This window comes from Cyprinus carpio, chromosome B7, assembly GCF_018340385.1.
Source record: "Cyprinus carpio isolate SPL01 chromosome B7, ASM1834038v1, whole genome shotgun sequence".
Classification (NCBI taxonomy): domain Eukaryota; kingdom Metazoa; phylum Chordata; class Actinopteri; order Cypriniformes; family Cyprinidae; genus Cyprinus; species Cyprinus carpio.
Genome location: NC_056603.1, coordinates 4,504,334 through 4,512,122, shown reverse-complemented (window position 1 = coordinate 4,512,122; position 7,789 = coordinate 4,504,334). Strand labels below are relative to the sequence as shown.

General features: G+C 40.0%; 1 long non-coding RNA gene across 1 annotated transcript; it reads right to left on the bottom strand.

Moving 5' to 3' along the window:
• Positions 1-5,911: 5,911 nt before the first annotated feature.
• Positions 5,912-6,989, bottom strand: LOC122137858. Its single transcript, XR_006155095.1, has 2 exons — positions 6,168-6,989; positions 5,912-5,976 (listed from the first exon to the last, which is right to left on the bottom strand). It is a non-coding gene; the product is annotated as an uncharacterized LOC122137858 (long non-coding RNA).
• Positions 6,990-7,789: the final 800 nt, after the last annotated feature.

The following is a 7,789-nucleotide window of genomic DNA, read 5'->3' as shown; positions in this document are numbered from 1 at the left end:
TGAATGCAATGTGAAGAAAGGGAGTTAAGCCTTCGCACTACAGAAAATTGGAATTTAGAATATAAAGTTGTTTTCTCAGGCTAATCTGATTTTTGCAGAATCTCTTACAGTCTTCAAAGTTATCATCAGATTTGGATTGTGCATGATCAGCATGAAAAGGGTACTGATGGATTTTCTCATTCAGAGTGAAATTCAGTAGAAATATATCATAGGCTAGAGATAATGGAAGAGTTATGTAGCAGTGTTAGCATCAAGGTATGCACTGACTAATGATTTTTTTAGTTTGTTTGTTTTTGATTACTTCAAACCAGACTTTAATGTTAGATCTGTCCTAATATACAAGGGCTACATTTTTGGGTTACTTGTCAACCATCTTTTAAGGATGACAGTTATCTGGGGCAAGAATTTGCGCAATATATACAACATTGATATCATTTTTTTAACAAATTAATACCTTTTTAATAAACATTATGAAAACACTAAATCAAATATTATATTTAAATAGAATGCATTTTGACAGTTTAGTTGAAAAATGTAATAATGATTGACAAATCAATTAACAGAATCCCAGTCAAAAACCAGGCTAAAGAGGTTCAGTTCAATATACAGTATTATTTATATATACATGTAAAGTGTGATCTATAAATTATGATATAAGGAATAATTAAGAATAAGTACATTACACACACACACACACACACACACACACACACACACATATATATATATATATATATATATATATATAATGGAATATGTGAAAAAAAAAAAAAAAAACATCAGATTTGAATAATTACTCATAATTAATTTAATGACAAAAAAAAATAGATTAGATAATGTCAAAACTTTCCAGGTGGAATAATCACACACTCTGATATGCATATTAAAGTCCAAATTAATAGGAGCATACATGTTTTATTAAAGGTTTTCATAATGTTTTCAAAACCTTAGATGTTTTACAGTACATGTTGGTTCGTTTTGAGTTTGAAAATCTTTCAATATTATTATCATTTGAGCCTGTAAGCTGTTGTTGACATATATGTAGCAAGTGTCTACCTGTACCATTGCTTCTTGTGAAATACATTGTCCCTAATGAGGATCCTACATACAAAATTTTGTAGTGTTATCGTTCATGAGTTTATAAATATAACCATGTTAAGAAGACCCCGAGTGACACATTAGTCACTGTATTAGTACAACTGCAGCACTGTTGGTAAACCAAATGCATTCACACATCAACACAATGCTGTAACAGTGGAATTAATAATAATGTGCAGTGGAAGAACCTCATCATCAGTTTAACCTTTGCAGAGAGGACAGCATCATTTGGAAAAATGTTCTACTGTATGCAAACACCCAAAATACCACCAATGATCTTATTCAGATTAGAAAACAAGAGTTAGATCACCCAAAAAATTATAATTGTGTCATCAGCTCAAACATGCATGCCCGACACATGAGAACCAATTAGCTTTGGAACTTTGGTAAGTTTGTTCTTATACGTCAAGAAAGCATGGTTGAGCTTCTGTTTATTTGAGGTGATCTAGGTACGTCAATTGATCAATGTTTATATGTGAATAACACCTAAATTAAATCTGTTCACCTCTTCAAAAGGCTTGCACTCAAATTACTTATTCAATTTCAATATAAACATAAACAATCTTAAAATTTTGAATTTTGGTGGAATGGACTTTCAATGGATAGACAAAAAGCATGTCAGAATATTGAAAATATCTTTGAGTTCTGAAAATGATTTAAAAACAAATGAGTTTACACGAGGGTGTCAGGATTGGACCTGTTGTCATGTGTGTCAGTTCCTGTTCTTCCTTATTTGGTCTGTTTCCTGTCCTTGTTTAGTTTGATTATTAATTGATTCCCCACACCTGTGTTTCCTTGTTATCCTGGCTTTATATGCCGCAGTCTTTCAGTTCAGTTTTGTTGGGTCTACCAGTAACATATGTGTGTCATCCATGTTGGAGTTACCCCGTGGTAGATTAATAAAGACTTTTCCGATTATCCTTGGCGCCGTGTTCCTTCCGGCAGTGTAGTGTGACAGAAGACCTGACCTTAACAGTTTAAATTGCATGTCTACCCTCCATTTGTTTTCCAGTTTTCCTCAGTCTTCTTATTTCCATTGTGTACCCTATGGATCCCCTCCTTTGCTCTGAATTCATCCTCTCCCTGCTGGAGCAGGGGGGAAATTCTCTCAAGGGTCATACCAGACTGTTTCTGGTTATCGCACATCTCACCACCTACCCGGACGACTCACTCTGCGCATTCTATGATGCCAGCCTCAACACCGTGTGCAGGGTGCCATCGTCCGAAGATGTCCCTCTAGTGGAATTCACCGCATTTGTGGAGTGGACACTGGCGAGAAATGGATCTCCGTTCCCCACCTGTTCCCAGGGATTGATCGCCATATGGAATGGAGCATAAGCCTGAGCCCACCGATGATGGAGAACCAGAGCACAACCCGTCAGACCAGGTTCGAGAGCTAGCTACAGTGCCCACCACAAGGGAGAGAGCCACGGACGGTGTGAGCGTGGAGCACCCTGCTGAGGTTTGAGCTGAATATGGAGCGCCAAAATGAGGAGGAGGGAGATCTTATTGACTGGGAATCTGAACTGGAGGTTAAACTGCCCCCTCTCTTCTCTCCGTCGTCTCCGCTGGTCCCGTACAAACCCTCCTTTGTCCTTGGTTTCCTCGTCCAGCCCTGAGGGGGCTTCTGATCCTCCAGTGCCTGCTCCTCCAAAGAGTCCTCCCCCCCCTGCTCCTCCCCCCCGACCCCCCCCTTGCCCGCTCCTGCCTCCTCCACCTCTGTCCAAAAAGCAGCCCCTCTGCTTGCCCTCAGCCCATCATCTTTGCGATGCGAGCCCTTCAGGACTGCCATCCTCCAGTGTTGCCATGGTCGGAATCTCCCTAACCTCCGCCTCCAGCCTTGGACTCCACCTCAGTCCGTAGTCCCAGCGGCTCCACCTCTGCTCCTTGCTCCTGCGCCTCCAGTCAACCATCGATCCATCAGCTCCACCGGGCTGCCTCATCCCTCCAGCTCTGCCTTGGTCAGGCGTCGACCCGCCATCGTCAGTGGACTCCTCTCCACTGGCTGCGCCTCGTCGCTCCATCCCACCAGCTCCCTTGGGCTCCTTCCTCCCGCCAGCTCCACCTTGGTCCTCAGTCGCTCTGGATCTCTGCCTCGGTCGCCAGTGCCCTCAGCTCCACCCTGGCTCCCCAGATCCTTGGCATCCCCCTGGCTCATTGGCTCTCTGTCTCCACCTCGGGCTCCTGCTCCGCCACCGTTTGTAGGCCCCCTGGAGTCTGTGGCCATTCCTCCTCCATGGCTCCTCCCACTGTCGGTTCCACCTTGGGCTGTCATTATGGGTGTGGCCTGGGTCCAGCTAGACTCCTCGTGTTCCAAGCTCCTCCCTCTGTGGTCTCCTCCCTGGCACCTCCCTCCGTGGTCTCTGTCTGCTGGCTCCCTCCTGGGGTCCGTCCTCCACCGGAGCCTCCTCCCAAGATCCCACCTATGCCTCCTCCTGTTGTTGCCTATGGTGCGAGGATGCACCTTCCGGGAGGGGGGCAACATGTCAAGATTGGACTTGTCATGTTTCAGTTCCTGTTTTACCTTATTTGGTCTGTTTCCTGTCCTTGTTTAGTTTAATTTAATTGATTTCCCACACCTGTGTTTCCTTGTTATCCTGGCTTTATATGCCCCAGTCTTTTAGTTCAGTTTTGTTAGGTCTACCAGTAACATGCGTGTGTCTTCCTCCTGTTTTCCATGTTGGATTTACCCTTATTGGATTAATTAAGACTTTTCCAATTATCCTCAGCTCAGTGTTCCTTCTGGCAGTGTACTGTGACAGAGGGTGAGTAAACTGTGACAGAAATTTCATTTTTGGGTGAACTATGCCTATATTATTTACCCAGTCATACAGCTTAACATTGCTCATCAGTGATTTAAATGTTTGAGTGAAAATATTCCTTAAAATAAAGCATGGTAACAAATGAATTACTCAAAACCACTATGCAATATGAGAAACAATTTCTTTAACAAAAATGAGATTCCACACAAAACAGCTTATTCTATTGCATTTTAAAGCATAAGATCTCTAATTTTCAGATCTTTGCATATACAACAACACTAGGCCTCATTTCATTATGAGATTTTCAAATGAAATTAAATTCTTGATGGAGTCCTGCTGGTGGATTACATCACGTATATCCAGGCTCATGCATTCTCTGTCATCAAATATATAAGCAGTGTTTTATTAACTATGCATGGAAGGAATTTTAAATTGCTCTGAAATATGATTTTCTGCTTCACTTACTGCCCGGCCAGCCAAGATTATGGCCACATGAAGATTCACCAGCAAGATTTCACAAAAGCTGTTATGCTGATGGTAATTTTTTTCATCAAGGTTCATGGCAGGGTTCGATGGATGGATGAATAAACCAGTGAGAGAGAAAATTAATGAATTAGAGTGAAAGCTGTTCAAGTTCTATGTAAGTGAACCTACCAACCATAAATATGATGACAGTGTGCATCATGAAGGTGAACTATGAATAAGCTAATTTATGTAAATGCCTTCATTGGTCTAAGTACTGGTGGAGCAGTGATTAATGTAATGTCTGCTGTGACTTTATAATATGTTGACAGAAGTAGAGCATGTCAGCACTTGGGGAGTTAATCCTGAATTTTTCAGCTTTATATCTCTCTGAGAATGCTAATGATTTGTGTTGCTTTCCCTCAACTAGTCCCCCTGAGGCTTCTCATACAGATAAATGAACAGACACACGCACACACACATTATTCGTTCACATGAGACTTCAGTCTACACTCTACAAAAGAAGCTCATATTGACAGCTAAATATGTGTGTGTGGTGGCAATCATCAAACATTAGCTGTTAGCTGTCTGCTACAGTAAGTAAATATACACTCTCCAGAGCATCCCATCAATCATGTCTTACAGGTGGTGCTCTTGTGTTACAGTTTCTCTTTGTCTGTTTCTGTGTGTGTTCTGAGGCTTTACAAATAACAGCTTGGACTGTGCAGATCACTTGCTTCACAGGCCAACTATCAGTAGGCATTCTGATTTTAACACCCAAACTCAACCATCAAAACCTTGTTTGCTCGATTTCTGGTGATTACTTTATGCATCTGTACATGCCTGATTTGGAATTATTTAGTATTACCTGCAAGCTGTATGCAGATATTAATACATCAGGATCACAGTGCTCTACAGCAGAGGTCCCAAACCACCGGGTCGCGACCCAGTATGGGGCCGTGGAAGAGCTGCTTATGGGTCGCAAGAACGTTCTGAGAAAATTGTATATACATACGACACTCGTTATTATTACACGTTAGTGATTGTTCTAAGTATTCTGTATTTTCATTTGTTGTATGCTATTGCTATGGAGTAGCAATTTCAACAAAATTAAATGTTCAATTAGTAAATTAATGATTGTTCTGATCTGTCATATATACACTGTATATAGTCTGCATGATAGCTTTGAGGTTGTACATATGTTGGTTTGCTTTTAAACTTTTAGAATGTGTATGTGTGTGTGTGTGTGTGTGTGTGTATGTATGTGTATATGTAACCGTATGCTTCTATGGTCTGCGTTGTGTTGAAAATACGGAAGAACGATAGGAAAGCGCCAGATTGGGTCTGCATAGAGAATGTATTTTTAATATAGACAGGTCGTCACAACAGCTTCAGCTCACATCAGTAACACTCTTCCGTTCAGGAGAGAGCAGGAAAAGAAAATTAAGGATAAACGAAAAACAAGGCCAAAGTAAAACAAGAAGAAAAAGCAGTAACTCCGTACACAAACTTATACAGAGGAGCATATGAAATGCGACAATATTGATTTTATAACAACTTAAACAAAAATATGATTTGTCAATGCATACCTGCATAGAGAATGTATTTTTATATAGACAGGTCGTCACAACAGCTTCAGCTCACATCAGTAACACTGTCAACAAAAATAACATCCCAAAGTGCACCAATTCACATCAATGAAACACGTTAAGTATATATGATCTTACATCTGTAACCAACAACAAAAAAATAAAGAAAAAAAAACAACTTAAACCGTGTATTTCTGTGTGTGAATTATTTTCAACCAATGCTAGCCATTAATCTGTAGCATGGAACACAGCATACCTCTTCCGTTCAGGAGAGAGCAGGAAAAGACCGCTAAAAGAACAATCAGCAGGTATGGCTGTCTGGACTGAACCATTTCGTTGACAAAGGGGGGGGGGGGGTGAACCCATTACCTCCTTACAGACCCTTTTATTAGATTTATTTTTACAAACACTGGTTTCAACAATTATAGAATAACACTGAATGCATAACAAGAAAATCTAGTGAAATCAACCTATTTTAACCTCGTTACACTCACCCCCACTAATTTCACTAGATTTTGCATAACATCAGGTATAGCATACAGAAAAGTAATTTATAAATCAAAGAAAGAATTAAATACAATAAAAGAAAAAATTATACACAAAATAAACAACTCTACAGTTAAATTACTTAGCAACCAGGTGTAACCCCCAACCATACAGACTGAAGAAAGTCTACCAACAATATTGCTGTCCACTGAAGGACTAGGAAAGGCAAAGGTTAGCTACTCCTCTACCCAACCACAGGAAGACATGCCATATACACATCTTATCAAAAGACTACATCCAAGATTGCATAATTGTCTATCTTAATAGACCACACACAATTGTGTATTATTCCTTTTTAAGGAGATTTAAAGTAACAAATAAATGGAGATTTAAAAAAAAAAAATATACACAACAAAAATGTAACAACTCATTGTTTCGTTTACTCTAGAGATTCATAACAAATGGGTTAGACAGTCTGAATGAGCCCATTTAACAGCTTTCCCAGTCTTAACAGACTTTTTATACACTATTACATATTATTCCTCTATAAGGAAATAATAAAAAAAAAAATGAAAATACATTAGTAGATACAGCAACAACAGAACAATAACAACAAAAAAATTAATTAATACAAAAGTAACCATTTACCAATAACTCATAGTATCATTTTGTTTTCCCCCCCAAACAGATTCTTAACAAATTGATTAGACATAGTCTGAATGAGCCTATATTAACGGCTTTACAAGTCTGCCATGTCTAGTACGAAAACCCTCACTCTGATCAGGTCTTTTCACTGACAACTCCGTCCGATCAAAGGTAGACCGGTTGTAAAGTAGGGGAAGGTTCATTAACAGGGTTTTCTTCGTGAACTTCCTCAACCTCCATGTCATACTCTGTACTCAAAATTACACCTGATGCAGAATCATCCTGATTCCCACTCCTGCATTCAGAAGGGCCACAACCAGTTTTATCACAGTCCACACAGGAGTCAACACCAGCAAAAGTAACATCACACTCAGCGGTAGCAGATGTTACCAAGTCAACATCATTTGCCTGAGCAATCTCTTCACACATCACATTCTGCTCATCCAACTCACTGTTTGCTACAGGACCGCCAGTGCTGTTAGAGAGGTCAGCAACCCATTGAGTAGTCCTTTCATCTGCAGAATACTCAAAACTAGAGCTCTCAAGTTCATCATCACTCAAACTGGACAATTGTTCCTCGACAGCTTCTGTATCGGGCAATGGCAGAAAGTCAACTGGCATAATCAGATTCCTATGAACAGTTTTAACAACACCAGAAGGTCTTCTGAGTTTGTACGTGTTTAACAAAGAATTTTTTTCGATCACTATGTAAACTGTACTCTCCCAACGATCTGCCAGTTTCTTTTT